The following is a 20,019-nucleotide window of genomic DNA, read 5'->3' on the forward strand; positions in this document are numbered from 1 at the left end:
TGTATGATTACCATTTCTTACTTATCACACAGTATCTATAATCGTCAGATTAACTTGTCTGACTATGCCAAAAACGCCACCCCTCTATCCGTTAAAAAAAAATCTGACATATTTACAGCTTCATCCGGTAATAATTATCTGGCTTTTCCCCAAAGTGACTATCAAATTTTGAAGCTTTAAGACAAATATAAATGCATGAATAATTTTTTAAGTATTCAATTAATTAAAAGGATTATTTGCAGCTTTAGTGATTATCCAAAATGAAGAGTTTCATCCAGGAAGAATTGCAAATCAAATGAGAAAATTTGTTTCAAATAACGGGTACAATATTCAATTTTAAAATGAGGTCGTTTAAATTTTTTCTCCAGAAACTGTACCAAATTTTTTACATACTACAATATTTTTTTAGATTTTATTTCAGCATTTGTTAATAAAAAAAAAAACTGAATAGATGAGAAAACAATACTTAATGTCGGTAGAAGTGAAATACATTTTTTAATTAGAAAAAAAAAATTTTTTAATCTAAAGAAAATAATTTTGGAAAAATGAATAAAAAAAATGTAGCAGAAAATAAAAATATTATATATTTCTGATGTGTTAGATGGTAATTTTAGAAATCAGAACTGATCAAATAGATAGCTTTTCTCGATTTATGATACCATCATTTTTATATTAAGATAGTCATGATTGGCTGTCGTAAAACCTTTGTTTTCTGGTAATATATACTACTATTTGTATTAGTACATAAAAAAACTATGACTCATTTGGTCACCCCTTACGTCAAAAGTTATGAGGAAAAAAAATGCATTACTAGTATTCTCACTCGCTATTTATCGAGACATATTACTAAAAGAGTTATATATACTCATAGAATTATGCTAGAAATTTACTTTTTCATATATAAATTACAAGCAGGGAGATGCGACGTTGCCCGGAATGATGATCAACAAATGTTTCACACCACCATATTTTTATTTTCATTGAAATCGGTGAAATCACCAATTTTTTCAATCAAATCAATTTGATTGCCTGCTTTAGTTGGGGATTGTGCTTTAAACAGAAACATTCATTTTGAACGCACCCCTGTCATATCAAAGAACCAATTGTTGACTCTATATTCTGAACCTTTCGGCTAGTGTGGTAATAAAACTTCTCAAATACACTTGTGATGTTAAGTTGTGCAAGATGTTAACTTTGGTCAAAATCTCCTGTTCCTTCTTTCATCGGATTATTTCGATTATCAATCATCAATATTATTGGAGACATTCCGATACAAACCTAAGAACCAATGGCGTAGGAAGGAGAAGGGCGGTCTGCCCCAGGAGGTAGCATTTTGAGAGGGTAAAGATAAAAAATAGAAAAAAATAAATAAAAATAAATAAAAGCTAACAAAAATCGGAAATTTTCTACCAAAATGAGTCTTTCAGGTTATAAAACAATCGGAACTGTTAGAGGTATCGGAATCAGAAAAATGTGTCCCTGTTTTCTGATTCCAAAACCGATTCTTTTAAATTTTTAACTTAATTTTTCATTATTGATACTAATGATAAATATTTATTGGTTTAAAATTATCACTAAAACTAAAATGATAATAACATCAAAATACTATGTAAATTTATTTTACTTATTGAACAAAATATTTTTTTTTTTAGATTTCATAAATTCTTTAGATAACCTTTCAAAGAAAGCATTTAATTTACATGTTCCCTCCGAAAATTATAGAAAAATTAAACAAAACATTTTTGTCAAGAAAAATACTTTCAAACATAACTGATAATTAAATGATGCAACAGAAAATTGGACATTGGAAAATTAGCAACAGAAAATTACGTAAATTTGGAATTGTAGAAACATTAAGCAACTACGAAATAAAAATTGACTGAAAACGAATTTTATGATCAACCAATCGGGGGCGGGTATAATTTTAAATAGGGACTAAGCGCTACACCTTAAATACTGTTTAAGTGGCTTTCTATTCGATAGTTTAAATACTGCCGGAATTCCTTTCAAGTTTCGAACAGTCACAGAGTAATTGATTTTTTTTTTTTTTCGAACTATTAACAAAATTTTATAATCACTGACATATTTATGAATAAACCGAAATATACTATGATGAATTAAATCTGGTAATAGGATTTTAATTTATTACTTTTTTATTAATATAATTGTAAAAGATATTACAAGAAAAGTATCCTTAGAACATGCACCTAACTTTAAAAAATCGATTTATTTTGCTTTCAAACATAAGTAAATATTTAAAAATATGTATATTTCTGTGAGAGGCACCTGAATTCTCTTATTTAAAACTATATCCTCTTAAAGAATGGTCTTAAAATTTATTTCCAATTACCATTTATTCCATAGATGCTTCATTTTCATACCTTGCAAAAATTAGTTCTCCTTTCCTAAATTCAATTAAATTAAAATAAAATGTAAAAAGTGATTTTTAATGTTTTTGATTTATTTGATATTTTATCTGTTTTTGTTTTGTGGGTTTTGTCAGTTTTTTTTTTTTTTTTTTTTTTTTTTGTACGCTGTGCTTTTTTCTGGTTTCGTAGGTTTATAATAAGTTATCAAAAAGTGTGCTTACAAAAACAAACTTTTGATAATTTCAAAGTCTTAAGCCTCAGATGAATTAGACAGTAATAAAATTAATGAATTCAAACCTTTCTCATCTATACGCGACAACATTTGTTGGCTCATTTCTTCTTTGATCTCAATTTATATGTTTACTGAAACAAAATTTCTGAATAAGAGAAGACATATTTGGATGGCAATATAAAGCCATAAAATCTCAGGAATATATAGAAAATAACATAAAATATATAGAATGTAAATAGAAATTATTTTTGGTAAATAATATTTTTTGATTCCATTCCGTAATTTAGTTTTCAGGTTTCCCATACCCTAAGAGAACACACAAAAGACATTGAGAATTTGCTCATATAAAATGTAAGTGTATTTTTTAAACCTATTTTAAAGACATTCAAAATGTGTTTCATGAATTGAAAATTAATTACTGATATATATTTTTTTTAATTTTTGTTTCATGTTTAAACTTTTATTTTAATGTAATGCAAAAGTTCGAATTGTTTCCTTTGTAAAAGTCAAATGCATTCTTTTACAAGGTAGAAGAGTTACTTGTCTTGCCTTTTGTAACATTTATTCGTTTTGTATTGATTTTTTCTCCCCTTTTTTGCTTTCTTAGATAATCATCTACCAAGCGAGAAGAAATAAACAAAAAAATAAATTTAAGAATTTAGAGTAAATTTAATGTAAAATAAACCTCCATATTCGAGCTTTTCTAGCATTTTAGAGCAGTTAAGCAAAAAGTGATTTTCTTGAAATATTTTTTCTATGGAAAAGTTGCCTTTTTTCTGGAAGTTGAATAACCAACCTGCTCCCCGTAAATTAAAATTATTTTCAAAATTGAAAACTTCAGTGGCCACAATACAAACTGTACTAGATTTGAAGAAACTATAAAAAAAGTTTTACCATTCAATTTTTTTTATTCTACATAAACCTCTACTTTTGTGAGTGTGTGTGGGGGGTGGGGTGGGGGTGGGGGGTGTTGTCATTAAAAAAAAAAACATATAAATTATTTTTTTTTTTCTAAAAAAAATCTTAAGCCATCCATTCTTTTGTCAATTTTGACTAAAGTTGTATGCAAGATGGTGGCCACAAACAGATGTAAAAAATGGAACGGAACGCAAATTTTAGCAAAACAAAATTAGCAAGTCAACTGTACAGCCTAGCAAGAAAAAAACAACTCAACTGCTGATAACAATAACTAATAATAAGCGTGTTTTACTTTTTAACTACTCTTGCTCTATGTATATATATATATTTTTAGGGATAGGTATCTCAGAAAACTGATTTTTTTATTGGGGGGGGGTGATATCTCACCTTTTGTGGTACTTGTACAGAACAACACAAGAAGATGCTTATGCAGAGAAATACCATGCTATTTTTTAAACTAGTATTTTTAATTTTTTCAGAATATTTGCGTGAATTTTCAAAGAAGATAATGAATAGAATGACGGAGAATGGTGCGGCATTCCATAAAAAGCGGAAAACAAAAGAAGAAACAAAAAAGGAATAAAAGCGCGCTGTTGGAATTTATCAAAAAGACTTCTACAGCTGAAATGGTGGAAACGAAAGGCGAAAATAATGCTGAGAGCGAAGATAAAGTTGATATTGCTAACGTTGATACCCTTACTTCGGAATTCGACATTGACAGCGTTGATACATCAAAAACTGTCAATGATGATGATGCGCGTGAAGTTGAAGAATTGGAAAGGCAATCACTAGTTGGTGCGAAAACATACACTGCAACTGATTTTAGAGATGTTGGTCTATGGCCTGTTGCCATTAACCATGAAATTGTTCAGCAGAGATCTACTGCTGTGCAGTACCTCGATCGTGAATTCAAGGAAGTAGCGTGACCAGAAATGAAAACAAAAGGCGACGTTAGAAAGCTAACAAAAAACTGGTTCTATCGGGCTTTGCGGAATGGTGAGAAAAGTTTACGAACATGGATTGTGTATTCTCCTTCCAGAGAAGCCTTATTTTGCAGACTGTTTTCAACTGAACTGTCAAGTTTTTCTGGTGATGAGAGTTTATAAATTGGTGGAAATTAAATTTAAAAGTATATGAACACAAAGCTAGCACATTTTATGCTCAGGCGTTCTTCAACTGGAAGGCGCTAAAGATCAGACTTGCTGGAAGAAAGGTAATTGACAAAGTAACAGGCAGGAAAACAAATGAACATATATCTAAAGAAATGGCAAAAACACTAGAGGATGACCTCCAATCTGTAGTTGAATGGGGACATAAATGGATGGTCACATTCAATGCTGTCAAGACTAAACTGGTTTCATTCAATAATTACAAGAAACCTTCTCCGCCACCAATAGCAATGGCCAGTGACTCTTTATCTGGGAGTACATCTTTCAAACTGCTTGGCCTAACGTTCACAGGAAACATGAGTTGGAACAATTACATTGAAAGCGTTGCCAGGGCCACTGCGAAGAAGGTAGGCTCTCTCTACCGTGCTAGAAAACTACTAACACCCGAAAGTATCCTGTACCTCTATAAGACCACTATTCGCCCATGTATGGAGTATTGTTTTCACATTTGGGCTGGTGCATCTGCTACTAGTCTCTCGCTCCTAGACAAGGTTCAAAAGAGAGTCGCAAATCTGATAGGCCCTGAACTGGCATCTAAGCTTCAGCCTCTGTCCCATCGACGTAATGTTGCATCCCTCTGCCTGTTCTACAAGTATTTTAATGGTGAATGCTCTGGCGAACTGCAGACACTTGTGCCCCCACGACGTAGACACCCTCGACAAACGCGACAGGCAGCTAAATCCCACCCCCACACAGATATAAAAGATCTTTCTACTCCAGTAGTTTCTTCCCCAGAACCGCTAAACTCTGGAATTCCATTCCAGGCCACTGCTTCCCCAACTGTACTGACATGCAGAAGTTCAAGTGTAACATGAGACGACATCTTGCTGCCTAAATCCCAACATAGTACCCCAGTAGCTGTTGCCCCTGATAGTAGCCCCCTACACCAAAGTGGCAATGTGCCTTGTTTGGGGTGAAAATGTAATCAAAAAAATTTTTTTAAATCTTATTGACAAGGAAACTAAGAAGTGGCGGGAAATCTTAGCTAGATTGCTGGACATCATCAGGTTTCTCGCCAAACAGGATCTGGCACTATAAGGTCACCAGGAAGACATCCATGATGATGAAAGAGGTCAAGAAAACAAAGGGAGTTTTTTAGAATTGGTAAATTTATTGGCCTGTGCTCTGTGAACATTTGGTAAAAGTTAACCTGGCAAAGAAAATCGCTACTTCTCATCTGTCACCAGAAATTCAAAATGAATTTGTGAGCATTTTGGCAAAGCAGGTGAGAAATACAATCATCGATCAGATCAAAGAAAGCAAATATTTATGCATAATTTTTTATAGCACTCCTGATGCATCTCACAAGGACCAGATGAGTGAGGTGTTGCACTACGTAAAAATTGACAAAAATGAAGTGAAGGTGGAGGTGTCATTTCTCCACTTCATTGAGACAAAGAGTAAAAGCGCGGTCGAAATTTCTGAACCAATTTTCAGGAAACTGGAGAACAATGGGATTCGGATTGGTGACTGTATTGTCTAGGCATTTGATAATCCTGCTGTTATGGCAGGCCACCGATCAGGTTGCAGAAACGCATCTCCGAAATCTAAGCTCTATTTGTGCTATGTACAAACCATTCACTAAATCTGTATGTATGTATGTATGTATATGCAGCTTCCGTAGCAGTTCATTTTGTTGCATTTTTTGGTACACCAGTTATTCTCATTCTTTTCTGCATCTACACATCAGTGGGACGTCTTGATTCAGTTGACCAGTCTAAGTATCAAGCGGGCTGTGGAAACTAGATGAAGTAATCAGCAGACGCTGTAAATGTGGTGATAAAAAAATTATTGGAAGTCGTCATTGCCCTGGAACAGTTCACAGAAGGAGAAATGCAATCACAAGATCAGATGCATCTTTAATTCTAAACTCGATACTGCCATTTAATTTTCTTTTTATTTCTGAGCCTTTGGAAAACTATTCTCCCAGAAATCAATGATGCCAGAAGTATCTTCAAGCAAAAGGGCTGGATCTGCAATGAAGTTTTTTCAAGCTGACGGTGTTGAGAAACAGCCTTTTTCAGAATAGAGAAAAGATAGTGGACACTGCAATAGACGAATCAAAAGAACCTCTGCTCTGAAATGGGGATAAGTATGGAGCGTCATGTCTGCAAAAAGAACTGAATGTATGGCGAAGGATTGACTGATGCAGCGTTGGGGTTTGATAGTGAGTTGAGACGGGAAATGTTGTCTGTCATAGACAGGTTGATTGAAGAAATATCTTGCAGATTTCAACAAGTTCACAATCTTGCAAGTAAATATGCTTTTCTTACACCGTCAAATCTGCTTAATGGTAATTATGATTGTCAGCTTGGTAAAGTTGACAAAGATACAGAAAAAGAGAAATTCTTTGCCGAAAGGAAGTCATTACAGTATTTTGTAAAAGCTTCAGGAAAAGACAAAATCAATGAACCTCTTGAACTTTTAAATTTCATACAGAGATATCACCTTGGGGTTTGTCCTTAATATTGTGATCTTGCTGCGCATTTTCCTTACCCAAGCTATTAGTGTTGCCAGCTGTGAGCACTTTTTCGAAACTGAAGCTCATAAAGAACTAACTTCAATCAACAATGAGCCAGACAAGAGGCTTACAGACTTGGCAATCCTCTCCATAGAGAGGGAACTTGTCGATGGAATTAATTTTGATAAGAGTTATTGATACCTTTGCTGAAAAAAAAAAAAAGCGCAAAAAGTCTGTCTATAAATTTTCAATTGACTTGATGCCTTGTGGCAGTTCTCTCACAATTTATAGCATTATTTTCAATTTATAAATAAATTCATTTAAAATTTTTTTAAACTATCTTTTGGGGTTGAAACATTATTAACAAAAAAAAAAAGTAAATAAAAATGATTTTATCATTTCATAACATTTTCAGATTTTTAAATGTTCTTATTTAAATTTATATAAAAAAAATATTTTCTAAAATGTATGACTCCATTTCTTAAATTTTGTGCTTAAACCGAGTAATTACACACACGAATTTCAAACAGCACCGATACAAGATGTTTTTTTCTCTTTAGGAGGCTCGATCTCTTAATAACATTATCAAGAAAAAGTAGAGAAAACTACATCAGACTATCCACTCCTTGATAAAGCAATGTTTTTGGCAAAAATTCGGAATTTAACAACAAAAAAGTAAATAAAAATAATTCTATCATTTCATAACATTTTCAAATGTTCTCATTTAAATTTATTGTATTTGTTTTTATAGCCAATTAATTTAATAATTTTTTTATAATTTGAATTATACGTTTTTGTTTTGAAAAATCTTTTGTTTCCTTTGTTTGCATATCCAGTCTGTAATTACTTGCTTACATAGCCAGTTAATTTAACAAATTTTTTCAATAATTTGAATAATACATTTTTGTTTTGAAAAATCTTTGATTTTCTTTGACAATGACTGTATATATATATATATAGGAATACTGTATAAGATAAAAGTCTAAGACTAATAGCAGCAGTCTAAAATTAGACCTTTGATTTTAGGTCCATGAAAATAAATATTTGGAGGGTTTTTTAGAACACTCATGGCGTCCTACTGATGAATCCCAACGCAACTGAAATGATACCACATATCGCATGAGGCGCAACACACAATAGATGTTGTTCCATCATTCGCGATCGTAGTTCCATGAAAATAAATATTTTCAGGGCATTTTGGAATTTTGAAGATTAACAGGTTATCAAATGCTGCCGGGGGGGGGGGGGAGCAGCAAATCTTACGACCGCCTTGAGCAGCAAAAACAGTTGCTATGCCACTGCTAAGAACACTGCCAGGAACATAAAGTACCTTTGTTTGAAATTCCATAAAAATCGGTTCAGTCACTTTCCAGTCCACAGGAAACAAACTCACACACACAAAGTTTTTGCTTTATATATAGAATAGTAGAGATTATTGTTATAATTTCTGATGAGCTAACAAACAAAAAACACCCATCGTTAACTTTTTATTATAGAATATAGAAGATTTCTTTAAAAATTCTTTTCAAGTGTCTAAGATGATTATCTGACCCCCTATTCATTTCTTGCTTCCCACCCACCGCTTAAAGTGGTTTTGTAGGAGGCCAGAAAACGGTACATCTTTTACTTTGCATGATGGGATAGATGTACATATATTTATTATTGGTTTTTATTATAGAACAGAGGATATATCAAAACTAAATAATCAACAAGCCCAAATAAAACTTACCTTAGTAAAAGTAATCCTTTAACAGAAAATAACAATATCCAATATTAAGTAAATTCAGTTAGTCCATTTATTTAGTCTGAAATAAAAGAAAAAATACATAAAATTAAATTCATTTTTTCTTTTATTATTATATTAGATAAATATTATGTTCTGGAATTTTTTAGATGAGGATTGATAATTTGGATCATTTGGACTACTGTTCTCATCTTCGATGTTAGTCTCACAAAGTTCAGACCAATGTAACTTCCTATCTTCTTCAGGTACATCTTCTCAAACTTGGGCATCTGTGCGAAATTTAGAGCAGAGCCCTTCATTTAATCCACAAGGATAGCTCGGTCTTATTCTGCCCGCAAGAACCTGTGGCATAACGGATATAAGTGCTAAATACTAATCAATTCTAAGTCTTTTGGAGATTGAAGGTTCAATGTTAGTGTGGGCAATACTCAGAATACAATTACAGATCAATTAAGACCCTTGCTCAGTCACAGCTGATAGAACAAGATCAAGCTACCCCCGTTTATTAAATAAAGAGTTCTGTTGGAATACATCATGTGCATGTATTCCTGTTACTATTTACTTGCCTCCCCACGAGGGCAGAGTTAGACACAAGATCAATTTTTAATGTGAGCAAAATCTAGCACCCCAAAAAGGGGCACTCTGGATAGAGACAAAAATAATAATTGTCTCAACCATGAAGGATTTCTCCTCTACTAAACGAGAACAAAAAAAGGTGACGTGTAGCATCAGAACAGATATTACACAGTGATCTTGGTCATACGTCGAGAACATCACCAACATGAAGGCCAGATAATCATGTTTCCATGTTGATCATTCTTTTATGTTTTTTTTTTATTCCAGATTGACTCATCGGCTTTGGGCTCTCAACTGATTCTATGAGTTATTGCTCGTTGGCTCTACTTTTGTCCCACATGGTTCTTTATTTGAAATTCATACAGATTCCTGAGTTCGACGATGCACCTTAAGAAGGTTGGAGGTTACATCTGCTGAATCAAATCAAAAATGAAAACAATAGTCTGAAAAGTCCAAAGAATACATATGAATATTATTTCCCATTCAATTTAGAAAAGCCATTGCAATCATTTTACTATTTTTAATAGTTTATTATTGTAACAAAAACTGAAAAATTTGAATGTTCTTTTAAAAGGTGAACTTGCAACAGAAAAAGAAAAAGATAATACAAATAATAATAATAATATAAAAAATACAAGAGATGGCATGACAATATTGCAAGACAGGTCCATTGGGATATATTCACAAAGAGAGGGTTAGAATGCAGTGAAAAATGGTACAAGCATGTTCCAGAAGGGTTGTTGGAGAGTGATAATGTGAAATTAAGGTAGGATATGAATACCCAATGTGATAATGTGATTCAAGCAAGGAGACCAGATTTAGTCTTGTTGGACAAAAAAGGAACACAAGGCAATAATCATTGATATAGCAATGTCAGCTGATGTGAATGTGGAGGAGAAAGAAAAGGAGAAGGTCGAAAAGTAACAAGACTTGAAAAGAGAGATAAAAAGATTGTGGAAGTTGAAGAAGGTAGAAGTTGTACCTATTGTGATAGGAGCCCTACTTCTACTTTAATGATTTCTTCCCCAGAACTGCCAGATTTTGGAATTCCCTTCTGTACTGACATGTAGAAGTTCAAGTGTAATATGAACAGACATCTTGCTGCTCAACTCCCTACATAGTATCCCTGCAAATTATGTCCCAAATAGTAGCATGCTATATCAAAGTTGCACTGTGCCTTGTTTAGGGTGAAAATGCAATAAAAAGGTGTTTGTTTTTTTTTAAATATGTGAGTAAAGCTAAGTAGTATATCATGAAAATATATGGCAATTAAGCTACATGGAATCTTTCCATGTTTAATCCCCATAGAGAATCAGATTTTAGTCTGATGATTTCCTACAGGGATGAAATACAGAAAATTTTGTGTAGCCTAATTGGCATACATTTTCATAACTGATATATTGAAACAAAAACAACATCTATCATTATAGTTGATTAATTATTCATTTCGTCAGCTTAGAATGTTTGTTGGCCAGTTCCAAGTATTTTCGCATTTTATACCATAGAAGAAGGTTGATTTGTTCTATCCCAAATGGGTCAGTGTCCTAGCTTGGTATTCTAATAGATCTCAATCCAGCAAATACTCCCTTCTGCATTTAATTCGGACTCAATAAGTGCTTCAAAGCTCAACTGACAACTTTAAATGAATACCAATATTCCCACACCTTTTCTAACAGGAAGTCGTTTGACCTATGACCCTTGGCCCGTCACTCAAGATCGCAGGTACACCTTTGTTGAACCCACCTGCTTTTAGCTAACATTAGTATGGTAACCAATTACATCAAGTAAAGCATTTTTAATAACGTATCTTCTTGATGGGTGCTTCTGTATTATAATAACAAAAAAATATTGAATTTCAAGTAATTGTCATGTCACAATTAGTAACATATCCAACAATTACAGAAAACGATAAGATGAAAAAATAATTGTTCATGAAAAACAGTTCCAATAAGAGTAAAAATGTTTGATAAGATTACATGCTGGGTCGGACATATTGGGTCATGTGACGTAAGCAAAAGAGAGGAGTACCTCAGTTGACAGCAGACAGAATTTATTCAGCAAAACATAAACAAAACACACAATTTGTGAATTCTTTTTTTTTAAATAACTTTTTTAGCTGTTTGAATTTTTAACTGTTAATTATAAAAACGATAGCTGTTTGAATTTTTAACTTAATTATAAAAACGATAGCTGTTTGAATTTTTAACTTTTAATTATAAAAACGATAGCTGATTGAATTTTTAACTTTTAATTATAAAAACGATAGCTGATTGAATTTTTAACTTTTAATTATAAAAACGATAGCTGTTTGAATTTTTAACTGTTAATTATAAAAACGATAGCTGTTTGAATTTTTAACTTTTAATTATAAAAACGATAGCTGATTGAATTTTTAACTTTTAATTATAAAAACGATAGCTGATTGAATTTTTAACTTTTAATTATAAAAACAATAGCTGTTTGAATTTTTAACTTTTAATTATAAAAACGATAGCTGTTTGAATTTGTGAGAAATTGAAAACTTAATTACCTCCCTTGTTTACTCTCAAATTCAAAAAATCGTTAATTTTGAAACTAAATTGCTAGATTTTACAAATGTCTTTTTTAATGAAAAATTAATTTTTTTCTACCTTATTGTTTTCCATAATTTTTTGATATGTTACTATTTGAGACCTGACGATTACATTGGTACCATTTGTTTTACTTGACATTTAATATTTTTTCTTTATTATAATATAGAAACACCCCTTGATGAAAGCAAGAGCTTATCACTTGTTCTGTTATGTATTATTACTGGGATTCTTTGAACTACTGTTCTCATATTGGGTGTCATTCTCACAATATTTCGGCTGATGTAAACTGTGACCTTCTTCATGTATCTTGACAATGGCTCTTATTGCTGAATTGTGGAAAAAATGTTTTAGTAGTGTTTTCCGATGAGCAATAGTCAATAAAATTCAAAATATAAAATGCATCTATGAAATAGAAAACACATCAAGTGGTTTCTATTTTCGTATCAATTTGTGTTCATACTGATTAAAAAAAAAAAATTTTTTTATTCAATTATCACCTCAAACAAAGCACAGTACCACTTTGATGTAGGGGGCTAATATCGAGAATATATAAATTGCAGGGATACTATGAAGAGAAATGAACAGCAAGATGTCTGTTCACATTACACTTGAACTTCTGCATGTCAGTACAGTTGGGAAAGCAGAATCTCGGAAAGGAGTTCCAAAGTCTTGCAGTTCTGGGGAAGAACTTATTAGAGTAGAAGGCTTTCTTACATCTAGGGATCTCTACTGTGTGGGAGTGGGATCTTGCTACTTGTCGGGTTTGTCGAGGGTATTTACGTTGAGGGGGTACAAGTGTTTGTAGTTCGTCAAAGCATTCACCATTAAAATATTTGTAGAACAAGCAGAGGGATGCAACATTTCGTTGATGGGACAGAGGCTGAAGCTTAGATGACAGTTCAGGGCCTATCAGGTTGGCGACTCTCTTTTGGACCCTGTCCAGGAGTGAGTGCTTGTAGCAGATGTACCAGCCTAAATGTAACAATACTCCATATATGGGCGAATGGTGGCCTTCTATGAATTTTTAAAATAAGGATTGATAAAATGTATTATTCGGACTATTGTTCTCATCTTGAATGTCAATAATCCAAATTCCCTGGCATTAGTATAAAAATGAATCCTATACATAGAAATCTAAAAACATATGAAAATTTTTTTTTTTTTTTTAAATTCATCTCCCTGCCTGCATGTAGTTTAGAAATACCAACGAACTAAGGTAAGCACACTCTAGTCTACAAAAAATGCTTGAGCAGCGCCATTAGCATTTCCTAGTAGAAGAGGTTGGTTCATGGCCAAAGTGAGAAGACAAAGCCTGTGAGAATGAACTTTCCAGGACATCCCAGAAAAAATACCTAACCTTGACAGAATAGGGCCAGAATAAACTACTTCCATCCTCTGAATACCAAAAATAATTCTTTAAAATTCAATGATGCAACTAGTTCATGTTATGTATGCAAGGAATCTACCAGTCGTGCTTTAAGTAACCTATTAAATTCTAAGCGAAGGTTGCTAATATATTTCTATTTCTTCTTTGTTTATCTCATCCTCTTACTGTCCTTGTCTTATGCTACTGCTGTTACTACTTCCTGCTTCCTTTCCCCTACCATTTCATCTCATCTGCTTTTTCTCCCATCATCTAAAACATTCAATGTGCAAGAAAGCAAGCCAGCAAGATTGTCAAAATTTTAGTATTATACTAGAGAAGTTGCAATTGCGTTTTCTTTTAACTTCAAAAATGGCGTAACTAAAATTGCAACTTCTCTTCCGATTTTCATAATCACGCCCATATTCCTTTATTTTCTTTTAAAAATTGATGAGTTCTTTTTCTTCTGAAGAGTTAAGAGTGGAATCAATTTAAAAAATTGGCATAATAATTACATGAAGGATTCTGTGCTACGAAACAGGTGCTGTCAACAATTGAACATTTTAACATGCTTAAAGAAATAAACAGTAAGATGGACATCTTGAAATTTAGAATATAGACCTTTTGTCATTTATTTGTATATGCTCTGTAGTTACATCAAGCTTCCTAAATTAAAGGATTGGTAGCAATAAAAAATGAAATATAATTGAATAAAAATATTTTCCCATAAACATATATATATATATATATATATAAGGAGTTATGTATGAAGGCTATTACAATGCGTCAGTGTAATGGCAAAAACACTAGAGGATGACCTCCAATCTGTAGTGGAATGGGGACATAAATGGATGGTCACATTCAATGCTGCCAAGACTAAACTGGTTTCCTTCAATAATTACAAGAAACCCCTCTGCCACCAATAGCAATGGCCAGTGACTCCCTGTCTGAGAGTACATCTTTCAAACTGCTTGGCCTAACGTTCACAGGAAACATGAGTTGGAATAATTATATTGAAAACATTGCCAGGGCCGCTGCGAAAAGGGTAGGCTCTCTCTACCGTGCTAGAAAACTGCTGACACCTGAAAGTATCCTGTACCTCTATAAGGCCACCATTCGCCCATGTATGGAGTATTGTTGTCACATTTGGGCCGGTGCATCTCCTATTAGTCTCTCGCTCCTAGACAAGGTTCAAAAAAGAGTCGCCAATCTGATAGGCCCTGAACTGGCATCTAAGCTTCAGCCTCTGTCCTATCGACGAAACGTTGCATCCCTCTGCTTGTTCTACAAGTATTTTAATGGTGAATGCTCTGACGAACTGCAGACACTTGTGCCCCCATGACGTAGACACCCTCGACAAACCTGACAGGCAGCTAAATCCCACCCCCACACAGTAAAGATCCCCAGATGTAAAAGATCTTTGTACTCCAGTAGTTTCTTCCCCAGAACCGCTAGACACTGGAATTCCATTCCAAGTTCCTGCTCCCCAACTGTACTGACATGCAGAAGTTCAAGTGCAACGTGAACCGACATCTTGCTGCCCAAATCCCAACTTAGTGCCCCAGTAGTTGCTGCCCCTGATAGTAGCCCCCTACACCAAAGTGGCAATGCGCCTTGTTTGGGGTGAAAATGTAATTAAAAAAAAATAAAGAAAGAATAAAAAATAAAAATAAAAGAATCATGACAATATTTAAGGAATTTCAATAATTTTCAATTATAATATACAAGCAGTTCAGCCCGGCTTTGCATTGGCCCTATATACTGTTCACAAATTTATGTATATATTAAAAAGTATGCATATGTACGGTAATGTCTTTCTATGTAATAGGCTTCCTTAACTACCATAAAGAAAACTTGACCTCTTGGCAGCAAAACATTCACCCAAAAACTGATTAAAAAGCTTCCTGCATGTCTGAATACTCTTTATGTATAATTTCAAATGTTTAGACGCAAAATTGGCTTAAAGGTTTGCTAGAGACCGTAAATGTAAAATTGTTAGAACTTTGACCCTTGGCAGCCAAATATTCGGCCAAAAACCGATTAAAAAGTTTGCCCTATCTCTGAATACACTTTATGTAAAATTACAAATATTTAGACAAAAAATTGGCTAAGTAATTTGGTAGAGATCGCAGAAGTCAATGTTTTTAAACTTTGACCCCAATTATGATCCCTTAGCATTTATTGTTTTAGGCTCAAATAAAATTATAAAGTTAGATCCATGTCCAAAGAACCTAAATCTAAAATTTCAAGTGTTTAGACCCAAAATTGGCAGAGGAGTTTGGTAGAGTTCTCAAAGGCCAAATCATTGAACTTTGACCCCTTAACAGCAAAATTTCTGGCCGAAAACCGATCAAAAAGAATTTCCCAAATCTCAGTACACCTTATGTCAAATCTCGAATCTGTAGACTAAAAATTGACAGAGTTATTGTGTAGGGAAATGTACACAGACAGACAGACACAGACACACACAAACAGACATTTTCACTTTTATAGATATACTAGCATGGGTGCCCGCCGTTGCCCATGTGTTTGGAGGTGTGTGTTGAGCAAAAAAAAAAAAAAAGTGGTAGTGGGAAGGCAGGCTTGAACCCGTACCGTGAAGGAGGAAAAGGATGTGAAAAAAATGTGACATCTTTGCTGTTATGACCACCACCAAATCGGAAATGACATAGGTTTAAGTTAAGGCTTGACAATAAAAAGGAGGGATGACTTTCAAAAATATTGGCAAAAAAGCGACCCCTCCCTGTAGAAAAGTTCCCAGTTGAGGGTGAAGAAATTAATGTTTTTAGCCAATTTTTCGGTATTTGCCGTCTGAAGGGTCGAGCTTCAAAACGATACTGATCTTGTAAAAATCTGTCGCTTCTATCGAAAGTTTTAGACAGACATGCAAACATACATACATACATTTATATATTTGTAGCTCAAATTTTCGACCCAAACTGATTAAAAAGCTTGCCCTATCTCTGAATACCCTTTATGTAAAATTTCAAAAGTTTAGACCAGAAATTGTCTGAGTAATTTGGTAGAGACCACAAAGGTAAAATTTTTTTAACTTTGACTCCTATTATGAGCCCTTAACATTTATTGTTTTGGGCTCAAATTATTAAGTTAGATCCATGTCTAAGGAACCGATATCTAAAATCTCAATTGTTTAGACCCAAAATTGGCGGAGGAGTTTGGTAGAGTTCTCAAAGGTCAAATCGTTGCATTTTGACCCCTTATCAGCCAAATTTCTGGCCGAAAACTGATTACAAAGCTTTTCCCAAATCTCACTACCCTGTATATCAAATTTCGAGTCTGTAGACTGAAAATTGAGTTATTATGTAGGGAAATGTACACAGACAGACAGATACTTTCATTTTTATATATATATATATATATATATATATATATATATATATATAGATTTATTTAACAATGTGTCATACAGGATGGTAGATGTTGATATCCTAAAATTTTCAAGAATAAAATCTTTGTCAGGCTAAGTTTATATCCCTAAATCTTTTTAGAATAAAATCTCTTTGTCAGATGAAGAGGTTTTATTCTCCAAAATTTTTGAAAATCAACTTGCCAACATATTTTATTTTAGAGACTGCAGCTGGAACACTAAATGTTTTGATTTGGATTCGAGCTGATAGCACCAAAGTCCTTTTAAAACGTTTTTAATCACTTATACATATTAAGTACGTCACTAGAGAATTGGCTACGTAATAATAAATCTGAATGAATTAAAATATATTTAAGCGTATTTTATGACCCAACAAGGCCAGGCATCCTCACTAGTATATATATATATATATATGTCTAGCCGCACTGATGAGCTGTGAAACAGCGAAACAGTACTGTATGTGGATGACTATATATATATATATATATATATATATATATATACTAGCAAAGATACCCATGCTTTGTGCGTGACTTTGCTGTACACTCAGGTTCCTGCTTTGCAGGCACCCTTGCAGTAAGTGGATGTTAACAGGCGCACTAAATATGACTTTAACCTTGAAAATGGTGTGCACTATTTCTAGGTCGGAGACCATCATCATATGAGGTTTAGTCATGATCAGTCCAGTGGTGTGGGTTGTAGGAGAGTATATATATGTTATGACCTTGACCATTGACCGTTACCTTGGAAATTGGTATGATATATCCCTAGGTGGGAGGGGGGGGGGGCTAACATTATGCCAGGTTTCATCATGATCGGTCTAGCAGTGTGGGCTGTAGTAGAGTATTTATACATATGCTATGGCCTTGACCTTTGACCTTAAAAATTATGTGCACCATCCCTAGGTGAGGGACCATCATCATGCCAGGTTTGGTGTGGGCTGTAGGAGAGTTGTACACACAGACACATACATGAACACTGCTACTTTATATATATATATATATATATATATATATATATATATATACTAGCAAAAGTACCCGTCGTTGACTGGGTTCAAAAACAGCCTACAGAAAATGGACTCTGATTTATGAAAGTATGATAGGTTATGAAAACGAAGGGTTGTAAAGAGATAGCTTCGAATTTGGGGGTATCAAAACCAAAGCAAAATATGATGAAAGTAAAAATAAAATAGATAAACCCCATAATTTATTATACCATACCTGTTCACACTGAAACACTTATCACAATATTCTGTGGATCTATATCACAAAAAAACTTGTTAAACTTTGTGACATATTTCCATTCTATGGAGGTCAGGCGCGAATGAACACCCAATAATTTTATTATACTATATTTCTTCAAACTGAAACATAATTATCAAAGTATACTTACGCAGATAGATATGAAAAGTCTTTATTAAAGTTTGTGCTGATTTCCATTCTATGGAGGCCAGGTGCGAACGTAGACACCACAATTTTATGATACCATCCCTATTTAAGTTAAAACATACTTATCAAAGTAGTCTTATGTACATCTATATCAAAAACACTTGTAAACGTTTTTTTTTTTTTTTAATTTTTTTTTTCCATACTTTTAATGAACCACCGTTCTGCTAGATCAAACATACCCATTCATGTGTCTCGATACATCTTCTATCATTATATGTAATCAGTTTTTTAAAATAGTCAACAATATAGGAGCCTATTCGTGACCAGACACACATACACAGCTTTATATTATAGATTTATTTATTTAAATGTACAGAAGGTCAGGAAAACATAGGTACCGTCGGTTTCAAGCCTAACATAAGGGCTTGAAACCGACGGTACCAATGTTTTTCTCACTTTCTGTACATTTAAATAAATAAATATTAAGCTCTTATATCGAAAAAAAGGTTTTTTTCTTTGTAATTGAGCACTTTGTTGGAATTCTTTCCCCAAAAACGGTAAACAAATATATATATATATATATATATATATATATATATATATATATATATATATATATATATATATATAATTTAAAGTTGTCTATGTGTCAAGACAGCATAGTTAAATGGTTAATCTAAGAGTCGAACTAATCTCAAATTTGAATTAGCATCTTCAATCCAATGTCCTTATTGATGACTAGGGCTATGGCAACCGCATGTTCTTTTCATTGTTTTGACTCTCGACTGTGTATCCGTTGATATCTTATATGATTTTATATAGAGTGATGTGGTTCTCGGTTGATTAACTGTGTCGGATATATACTCAAGATATATACTGAAAAGAATATGCTGTTTTCATAGCCCTATTGATGACACAAGTTCTTAAATCTAAAATTCAGTTTCTTCCCCATAACTGCTAGACTTCTGAATTCCCTTCCGGTTTCCTGCTTTTCCAACTGTACTGACATGCATAAGTTCAAGCGTAATGTGAACAGACATCTTGCTGCTCAACTTCCTACATCTCTACAACTCATATTCCTGATAGTAGCCCCATACATAAAAGTGGCACTGTACCTTGTTTGGGGTGAAAATGTTATTTAAAAAAAAATTATTTTAATTATTCAAATTATGTAAAAAAATTAAAAAAAATATTAGAAACTAATGTTCAATCATTTTTATTATTCCCAAAATGATACTACCGTTTTTTTGTGTTTTTTTTAATATATCGTTCCAATTATTTCCTTCCTAGCCGATATCGATCATCATAAGCATGAATAATGCATTTGTTTATTTATGTTATAATTAATTTATTGCACAGTAAAAAAAAATTTTTTAATGAAAAAACAACTTTTTCCATTGGAATTGATTTGCAGAAGAGAAAAGTTTGAGAAACCTGGCATTGACGAGTACATTGGTTAGTATATATATATATATATATATATATATATATATATATATATATATATATATATATATAGTAATTTATAAAATATATATGGCGATTAAGCTACACTGAATATTCTGCGTTTCATCCACTATAGGATTCGTCAGGCTTATTTTAGCCTGACGAATCCTATAGTGGATGAAACGCAGAATATTCAGTGTAGCTTAATCGCCATATATATTTTATAAATTACTAACTAGCTCTACCTACGTATTGAGCACTTTTGAAGTAAATACTTAAAGTTTACGCATAAATCTATACTTTCGTATATTAAATTTATGTGAGTAAATGAAATAGTTTATATATATATATATATATATATATATATATATATATATATATATATAGAG

At 33.0% G+C, this 20,019-nt stretch overlaps 1 protein-coding gene across 1 annotated transcript in view; it reads right to left on the reverse strand.

The window, feature by feature from the left end:
• The window catches only part of LOC145285960 (mitogen-activated protein kinase kinase kinase 2-like), a 578,382-nt gene that overhangs the window by 469,139 nt on the left and 89,224 nt on the right, over window positions 1-20,019 (reverse strand). Inside the window, exon 2 of the mRNA XM_080134486.1 lies at window positions 8,879-8,954. The gene's annotated coding sequence lies outside the window, so the exon portion shown is untranslated. The remainder of the gene's footprint in view (window positions 1-8,878; window positions 8,955-20,019) is intronic.

This window comes from Euprymna scolopes, chromosome 10, assembly GCF_053919585.1.
Source record: "Euprymna scolopes isolate OS-2025 chromosome 10, ASM5391958v1, whole genome shotgun sequence".
In the NCBI taxonomy this organism is placed as follows: domain Eukaryota; kingdom Metazoa; phylum Mollusca; class Cephalopoda; order Sepiida; family Sepiolidae; genus Euprymna; species Euprymna scolopes.